At 30.8% G+C, this 10091-nt stretch overlaps 1 non-coding gene across 1 annotated transcript; it reads left to right on the top strand.

Moving 5' to 3' along the window:
- The first annotated feature begins 3556 nt into the window (after positions 1-3556).
- On the top strand, positions 3557-3628 carry TRNAP-UGG (transfer RNA proline (anticodon UGG)). Its single transcript has one exon. It is a non-coding gene; the product is annotated as a tRNA-Pro (tRNA).
- Positions 3629-10091: the final 6463 nt, after the last annotated feature.

Raw genomic sequence — 10091 nt, 5'->3', positions numbered from 1 at the left:
ATACTTTTCTTCCCCTAAAGTACACTCATTCCATATAATAATACCCTGGACAGAATTCTTATTAAATACTCAAATGTGATCAATGTACCATTTGGACCACAGGGAATCACTGTGGACAAAATATCATGATTTGGATCGCAAATTGCTTGTAGGCATCATATTTGGCACTTGTAGAGATTATTAGAGTGATATTTGTACATCATTGGATGCCTAAAATTATCTAATTGGCTGTTAGATATTGTTTTAATAAAACTAGCTATATTAAAATAGAAGGTGTCTTTTAAGTGAAAGGGTGTCTCTTTTCATTCTTTACTTTTAATAGTTTAATATTTGTATTCAATTTCTTTTAATTTCTGTCGTTCCTTCTATAGAGAAAGTTTCATTCTTTAATCTTTACAACCATTCTCCAAACCTACTAATTTCTCTCAAACTTCCTACACAAAAGATTAAGTTCAAGTTCTTGCTTTTCTGAGATGAATTTCTTCACTATTTGCCTAGTAAACACTACAAAAAAAAAAATTAGAATTAGCTACGAACGTCGTTGCTAATCTGTCGCTAAAACGCTCGTAGCTAGCAAAATTTCTTAATAATCCGCCGCTAATTCGTCGCTAACGACGAATTTTTCTGTTTAGCTACAGAATTTGTGCGTCGCTAAAACCTGATTTTTTTAGTAGTGAAAGAAATACGAAAGGTTTGTTATATCCATTAAAACTATTTGCTTAGCAAATCAAAACATTATCATGAAGAAAAGAGAGGGAGCAAATGTCGCTTTTAAGAAATCGTTTTATACATATTTCAAACTTTCAATTTTTGTGTTCTCCTTTCAAGCAAATTTTATTGTACATGTTCTTATTTACATAGTTTTTCAACATTGGCCATATTTTTTTGAGAGCCTCCAAAACTAATTGTATTCACATCTTTACAAACTAATTCTATCACTTAAGCTTTTTGGTTTAAATAATCCATGAATGTTTCCACAAGTTGAAGATGTGTAAATTAAACAAAAGACTCAAGTTTGATAAATGTACGAATTTCTTTTCTCTCCTATTTTTTTAGTTTTGGTATGAAATAAATACCATCGACTATTACAAACAATATAAAAAATAGGACGATAGAAATTTTTACGTACATTCTTTTATTAGTTGGAGCCTGAAGGCAAAAAAATCATAAAGCTGTTGTTAACTAGCATAATGATGTGGCACTTATAGCTTATTTGGCCAAATTTCTTGTTAGCCAAAAGTATTTTTTTGGCAAAAATATTTTTTCTCCAAAGTTAAAGGTGTTTGACCAAACTTTTAGAAGGAAAAAAATATTTTTGAGTAAAAGCAGAAAAAATAGCTTCTTCCTAAAAATATATTTCTGATACGCACTTTTGAGAAAATACACTTACAATTACTTTTTAAAAGGTTGGTCAAGCATTAATAGCTGCTCAATTTTTTTTTTTTTTTTAAAAAAAATTAATCAAGCAAAATAAATTGCTTTTGACCGATAGTAGTTTTTCTAAAAACACTTTTAAAAATAAGCTAATTTTAAAAGATTTGCCAAACAGACTATTAAACTAATTTTTTCTAGTGTATTATAACTTACAAGTCTAAGTAATGTGATATTTCTTTTCATGCCATAGCAAATTAAAAGGGGGGAGAAAAATGTAAGATAAATCCAAAGAAAAAAGTAGTTGCATTTGAATCAGTGACCTAACAAAAACATTATGGTAGTCTAAACTTATAATTAATCTAAAATCATAATTTGCTAGTGTTAATGGTTCCTTCTCCAAATTAAAGGCTATCTTTTTCTCTCACATGAATTATTGGTGTCCCTCTAATCAAAACCTCAAAACCTAAAGCCATAAGAAATGGCGCCGAATTCCCTCTAGGATGGACAGTTGTGAAAGTGGGACCTAGTAGGTGCCACGTAGATAGCGCTCTTTGATGACCAAACTGCCGACATATTACAGCTCAAATCATGACTTCTATCGTGCCACGTAAGAAGTTTGTTAGGTGGGACCAGTAGACAAGTCAATTGTCAGTTTGCTAATGACGTGTGCACTGTCTTTAACGGGCCTAACTGCAACTTTTTTTAAAATAACTAAAAACTAAAAAAAGAAAAAACTGACGTCCAATGTTACTCTTTGCCAGCTATAACCCACTTCTTTCACGAGTTCCCATAAATGCATTTTGTTTTTCTTCTGATTCTTTTATTTTTCGTTTATTGTTTTTATTCCCCGTTTTTTCATTTATTTATTATTTGGAGTGAAGGTGGTGGGGTCCATCACCCATTAAAAACCTACGAATCTCCGCTGCATGCACCCCTTATTGTACCATAACGTACAATCAACAGTACTATTCCTTTCCATAGGCCCCTCAGCGCGCTCCTTTCTCCTTTTTTTTCCTCTTTTTGAGGAATTATACCTCATTTCAAATTTAGAAAAGAAGAACATTAGCTTTTATATAGTCCTTCGTATTTATTATGATTATTTAATTAAAGTGTTTTTATCGTATACTTGTAATTTAGAAAGAGATCGTTTGGGAAAGAAGAACAAAAAGCAAGTGGTCTTGTCAAACTTTTTGGGGGAGCGCTGATTTATCATCTTTAGTAATAGTAGTAAACAACGGTAAATGGGAAGTTGAAAGTTTAAACATGATAAGAATAAGTAAAACAATAAGATCTTTTTGGTATGGTTGGAGGAAAAGAATGTGCGAAAAGATTTTTTTTTTTCCTTTTTTGATTGTCCTAAAATAGTGAATTTAATTTAAGAGGAGAGTAATAGGAACATAGGACGAAAAGAAGGTGAAAAGACACGCCAATAACAACATAGTTGGAATACTTTTGTACACACTTTTTATTTCTTACATGCGAAGAAAAAGCACATTGAATTAGCCAATAAGAAATTATGTCACTCACATTTTTTATTAAACATTTGATATGCAGAGTTTATTAATGCGATTAGTTCAAATTCGTATCATAAAAAGTCCACATGAGTGCCGTGCAGTGCTCCTTACTAAATATGCCTCAAATTCGAAACATTTAATTGATAATTTAGAAATCTTTATTTTCCATCAAACCTTATAGTTTTCTCGTTGTACCTTAATCGATAAATAGAACAACACTAATCATTTCCTTGCTCACTTTAGATATTAGGTTCTACCACATTAAAATTTGGGAATATTGTGCATTGCAGTAAGTGCAACTTTGCAAGTGTTGCTCTACTTCATATTATGAAACAATATTTGCATAGCTTTATCTTCCAATAGTTTTATTCTCCTATGTGCGTATTTGTGCAACTTCTCCAATTTGAGTTTATAATGGCTAATCTTTCGAAACTTGTGGTTTACATATTTATCATAAAACATTTTTTCCTCCTAATTGTACTTGTCTAGCTATAATCATAGGCATATTACAACATTTTTGTCATTTATTATGTTTTTACTCTTTTCCTTTTCTAACAATTCATGTTTGAGATGAATTTTGAAGTCTATGTAATTGTTGTAGGAAATTCACTTGTTGATACTGAACATTCTAGGTGAAAACAGAAAGTCAGATAAATCAGCAAATATGAGGGCATTTGGTCTAGTGGTATGATTCTCGCTTTGGGTGCGAGAGGTCCCGAGTTCGATTCTCGGAATGCCCCGTCTCCATCATTTGATTGGTGGTTGAGTTCGTTTGTTTATCCATATTTTTAGTCTAAAATTCTTTCTCTTTTAAAAGGTTGTTCAACCTATTTACAAAAATTGACTTGCAGATATGTGTGTGAATGGCATGCTTCTCGTGGGAGTATTGCTTTTTTAGTTTTTCCAAGTTGTGCAAGTAATATACTCCTACTTTAAAAAAAGGGATCATTACACAAATAGCCGGCCATATTTATTATTTACTTTTCCTAGCCATATACATAAATTATACATTGAATATACATAATTATATACATATAATACATAAATTATGTATATATTATACATCCACCGGCTATTTTAGTTTAAGCAATTGGATGAACGGCTATTTGGGCTAATTTTTCTTTAAAAAAATCAATTTAGGCCCATCATTTATAGTATAACTTTTATATTTAGTTTATTTATGAAAAAAGGCCTCCCAAGAAACGGCTGTAGTTGACGGAATCCGCCGTTCGCAGCCGCAAGTATATTTTTTTTTAGGTTTTTCATCTTTTACTAGCTTATCCCAACTTGTGGTCTTTTAAAAAGAATTTTGATTAATTTATATACCATGCATTAGAAGAAAATTATAATATAAGGACAATAAGTGCGTTACAACTAGTAAGAGCTCAAGTGGGGATTATTTAAGATTAAGTATTTAATAAACATTGTGAATATTTTAATGATATGATGGAAACAAACAAAATTGGATACATCACGCTCTTTTGTTTTAAAAGTAATAGAAATACCTTAGCAAAACAAAGGTTCTATTCTTGTTCATGACTTGTTGGATTTAATAGAAGGGTAAAAATTAAATTGTTGATTAAATATTTTATGAATGAAGGTTGATTTGGATGGTAGGTTTGACTTATTGAATTGGAGATTACAGCGAAGCATTAAAGCAACATGGATGGTAAACGTGTTGATCTGAAAATGTACGTGTTTGACCTGGTCAGACTTGGCTTCTCATATAGGTAATTTAGAAGCAAAAAATGATACTAATAAACTTAAATATAATTAATTACATAAATTTGAAATTATAGGTAAGGAGGCATTGGGCTCATTATGTCTTATTCACTCTTAGGTACAAAACTATTTAAGACTGTATTTATGTTCAATATGTCTAGGTTGATTTCTGTTTATTTGTTTACATGTTTTCTCTATTAGTCTATGATAAAGATTTTTTAAAAAAAATTCCCCTCCCCTTTTTAAAATCAAATTAAAGCTAAAACTCCCCAAATTGATTATAGATCATACCCATAAATGCGAACACATTTAGCTTAATTCCGTTATACTGAAATGATAATTTACCTTGCAATAAGCAGATAAAGATAATAATAGTAAGTTTTGAATTCTTAAACCATTTAATTAGGCGGGTAGAATTAGGTGTTCTTGTACTATATTAACTTGTTATCTAACTGAACTAAAACACTGCCACAGGCTGTTTCGTAGAAACAATTCTTCTAACACCCAAAAATAACTTTTTAGAAGGAATATCTAAAAACACAGTTTATGGATGATAACACAAAACGAAAAACAAAGCAACAAAAAGAACGCCAATAAATACATAATGCCTCTTGGAAAGCAAATAGTCTTCACGAGAAGAGCTGACGAAAAGGAAAAGTATAATTCGCAGTATCAAAATATCAATGACAACACTTTTTTTTGCATACGGTTGAAAAAATTATTCAACTATAATAATGCATCAAGTGCAATGTCTTTTTCTTCGATAATATCATCACCCTATTCAACAACAATAATAATATACTCCGTATATTTCTACGGTGTGGCAATTTGGGGAGGATTACCTTATAGAGGTAAAAAAGTTATTTCTGATAGATTCTCGGCTCAAAAAAATATCTTCGCCGTATATAATATCTAATTCGAAGCAGGGAAGTTAAAGGAAAATATTTGTTCACATTTTGTGTTTACTCTAAACTCATTAATTTATTATTGTTAAATGAGGGGAAAATATATATTTATTAACTCTAGTTTACTGATAAAAATATATAGTACAAGATTATCTTACTTATTTATTGGCCGGTGTAAACACTATATATGTAGAAAAAAAACCCGGACTTGATAGTAAATGAGGTAATTGAAGAACTAATTTGGGACAGAAATGGACTATGAGTCTGGATGATTAGAATGGGAAGTGACATTGATGTGCAGAAAGTTTTTGGAAAATTTAGCAAATTATGAATTTGACAGTTTAGAAGGACTAACCTTATCATCTTGCCGTCGCATAATTCCAGAGATCAAATTTTATGAGGCAGTGGACATTGACTTTTCGAAGGTAAGTTTGGTATATTTTGTTGGTTTGTTTGCATTTCTGGAGAATGGGCCATCTGTTTGTAATATTGTCCATTCTTAACCTCACTCCAATTATTCTCTTTCCGAGGGCCCAATACATATTGAGGGCCCCAATTAACCCATTGTTTTAATTCACTAAGTTGTGGATAGTAAGCTGGTAAGATATTGGTGTTTCAACAGATGGCGTCCATTATTTTCCAATGATTTTCCGTTTGAAATTATAGGCACCGCCCCTGAATTGACTCCTTTTTTTAAATGGCGGAGAGGATTTAAGGTGGAGAATAAAGCGTGGTTCGAGGGTTATCGGTGTACAGAGTATCTTGTATTCACGCAAGGTTCGAGAACAGTGGCGGAGCCAAAATTTTGATTAAGGAGTGTCAAAATATATAAAAATAAACATATCAGGAAATTAAGGGGAGTCAATACATAGTATATATATATAATTTATTTTTTACCTACCTACACAATGTATTTTTTCTGCGATAGGTGGCTCTGCCACTGTTCGGGAAAGGGCTGCACACCAAAAGTGTAATATAGACAACCTACCATAATACAGTCAAACCTTTCTAGAACAACATCACTATATAACTATAAAAGTCAAGTTTCCTTTGAAACTAATTTTCATGCTATGTTATAATTTATATTCTCTATAACAACATTTCGCTACAACAACCAAACAAACCTAGAATAAACGAGGCTATTATAGAGAGGTTTGACTGTACAAATATTAATGTCTGCTTCTACAACTCAGACTCTTGACCTATAGGTTACACAAAAAAAACTTTACCTAAAATGAAGCGTCATCGAATCGATGAAAGTTCAAGCAACCAACCAAGTGAGTTATTAAAACTCCCATGAATTAATTCCTTCGTTGTGTATTTTCATTTTTCGTTCGTATGGTCATTTGATGTACACAATGTTTCTTCCATTTTCAAATTTAAATTATTTATATTTTATCTTTCCTTTTTCAATTAAATATCAATGGCTGATTTCTAGCTAGTCTAGGTCTTTTTCAATCATTAAACAATAGTGATATTTTATATTCATACAATTTCATGGTATGAGTGAAATTTAGAAGTGATATATATTATATACAAGACGTTCTTCAAGTTTATTCTTTTGTCTTCCGTCCTACTAGCTGATTCAGTGAAATTGGATCCCAATCAATTCGAATATATAAATGACTACCAAAACAGATTAAGCAGACTTAACGACGTTGCAATTATGTAACTAGTAATTCATCATTGTTATTACATGGTGCTACAACTAGCCCTTGGGTTAGCTATATAAGATACGTTTGAATCACCATTTCTTTAATGCTAAGGCCTTCTCTTTCTCCTGAATTTTTCTTCATTTTCCTTTCACTTACTGTTCTTTTCCTCTCTTTTTTTTGTTCTTTTTCTCCTTGGGGTTGGGATAGGGGGATGGGGTAAGGCCATAAGCTATGAAGCTGATGGCTAGAGGTGGACATTCAAGAGGGATTTCATAAAATTAATGGCCTAAAGCCATATTTTAATAAGAAACCTTATACTTTTTTATTAATATATATACAAGCATATATGCAAAAAAAAGTAATTTTGTCATTTTTTATACTTATTGTTTATAGTATATATCTTAAATGATATAAATTCTTTAACTTCACATGGTAATAATATTATTTATATTAGAAAAGAGTAATTTAAATAAATGAGATGTTAGACATATATTTGCAATATGTTACCTTTGATATTGTTGTAAAAAATATTTACTAATATGAAAGATTTAAGTAGTTTAATTCAAAGTTTTAAAATATTTTTACTGTTAAAGAGTAAACATCTTTCCTTCCTTTTTACAATTTTTTTGTACTTTTTTATTTTTTCTACAAACACTAATATTGTCTAATTTGAAATAAAATTATAAAATCCATTATTAAAAATTTGGGGCCTAAATCAAGGCTTTACTAGTCTCCTACTAGAGCCACTTGTCCACCCCTGACATTTTTAATCAAATTTAAAGAGTCTCAATTAAGATAAGACAACAATGATAAGAACATTAAAGGCAGTGAGTGTGTCATTCAATTACTAAATGTGAATGAAGCTAATATTCAATTACTAAATGTGGATGAAGCTGATTGAACAGTACGTTCATGGTGGGGTAGTAGCCTGTAAATAATTGTTGATCATCGATGAGGGGCAACTCAATAGAACTGGTGGTCTAAAACCAAAATATATTAAAAAGACCCTGAAACTTCTTTTCTAAAATCCATATAATATTGAGACGCAAAAAAAAAAAAACTACATGACTTTGATCTAGTGGTGTGAGCGCAACTCATGATGTATGGGTTAAGCGCACGTCATATGGTATTGGATTCTTCCCTTAAGTGAAAATGGTAAAAGGGGTGAGCTCATTATGCATCGTGCTTTGAACATTGCGACATTTGTCTCGTGGATTTCTTAGTTAAAAAAGATGAGACACAAAATAACTTGCTTTCTGGTGTGTGGATCAATCAAATGTGACCAAAAAAAATTAATTAAGAGAATTTGAGTTGAAATTAGAAAGTCAAATTGTAAAAAACTTAAAAGACTATACATAAAGGAAGAAAAAAAGAATTGATGAGAAGATAAATATATTATTTAATTTGGTGAGAGAAAAATTTATCCTATTAACTCACTCAATCCATACCAAATTTTAAAAACTATTAAAATTTAAAATCTTATATTAATAATTATATAAATATAAATTATGGAATACATGTTATATACATATAATAATACTTCATATTTTTGGGCCTTAAATATTTGGGGTTGCCTTACCCCAGAACCGCCCTTGGGGACAGTCATTACTTTTTTATTTCCTCCATTTTTTCTTTTCTTCTTGTTTGGTGTAGGGTGCATTTGGTAAGACTGAAGTCAGTAATTATTAGACGCAATTGTGAAGCTCGTCGAAAAGAAGCGAATCAAGAATTTGGAGTTTACGAATTAAAAATTAATGTTAGCGGTTATCTTCATTTGTATAATAATTCGAGAAAAAAATAACTAGTTCGGTTAAATTTACATAACTTGCTCCAGATTCACCTTATTATGTGGCGAGCTTGTGACGTTGAAATTTAGTAGTATTACAAATTATCACTGATTGACAAATCAAAACTCATTTTTCCAGCATGGATTAACTCTGTAGCATCCTACACTAGTCCATTGGCTAGTATTTATATTAGAAAATTTTACCTCGTATCGCAAATCTTTACATCATATTTATTATAAATAAAAACTCTTTTAAAATATTATTTTTTATAGCTACATTTTAGTTTTTATAGCAAAATATGTATTTATGGTCACTTCCTACCGTTAAGCCATTAAATATGCTGTATAATATTTTTCTCTCTCATTCTTTCAGTTTATTCTCTCCCAAAATCATCGTATCTTATTTCTCTCTACACATCTCTCTCTCACAGCTCCATTGTCTTCCCCATTGTTGAACCACAATTCTCCTTTATTTGAAGGTTCTCTCTCTAGATTGTTCTCAAACCCTAGATCTCGATTTGCTGGATTTCATCTCTGTTAACATGAGTTTCAAAATGTCTTGATCAAAGTTTCTGATATGAGTTGTATCTTTTGCCAAAGTGGAGCGGACATGGTCTGTTCATAGCTGAATTGATTTTGAATGTTGACATGGAAGAGAAAAGGACAGAGGAGAGGGTGGCAGCGGCTAATGAGATTAGGATTAGGTTTGGGGAAATGGGTTAAACCATTTACATATAACAATGGAATTATATTTCCATGTTCATCAACAACCATTGAAGCCGAAAGGAGAACAAAAATATGCAATGACCCTAATTGTAGATGTATTTATATGTATTCGGGTCCGCATACATTGATTTTTAGTTTGTACAGTGGGTTTCTCTTCTTGTATTTAGATGTATTTATATGTATTCGATAAGGCATACACTGTCTTTTATTTTGTACAGTGATTTTTGACTGTTGTATTTATATGTATTTGAGTTCATACAACAACATTTTTAAATACATTGTTAGATCTATCATTTTGGTGTTATTTATCAATTAGTTATGCATTCAATCTAACTGTATTCATTTGTATTTTCAACCTAACTGTATCTATTTGTCTTTAAAACAACAATACAATGAAATACAGTAAAAT

The sequence above is a fragment of the Nicotiana tabacum genome, chromosome 12 (assembly GCF_000715075.1).
Source record: "Nicotiana tabacum cultivar K326 chromosome 12, ASM71507v2, whole genome shotgun sequence".
Lineage (NCBI taxonomy): Eukaryota > Viridiplantae > Streptophyta > Magnoliopsida > Solanales > Solanaceae > Nicotiana > Nicotiana tabacum.
Note: the sequence above shows the minus strand (reverse complement) of the source record. Positions and strands in the feature narration are given on the sequence as shown.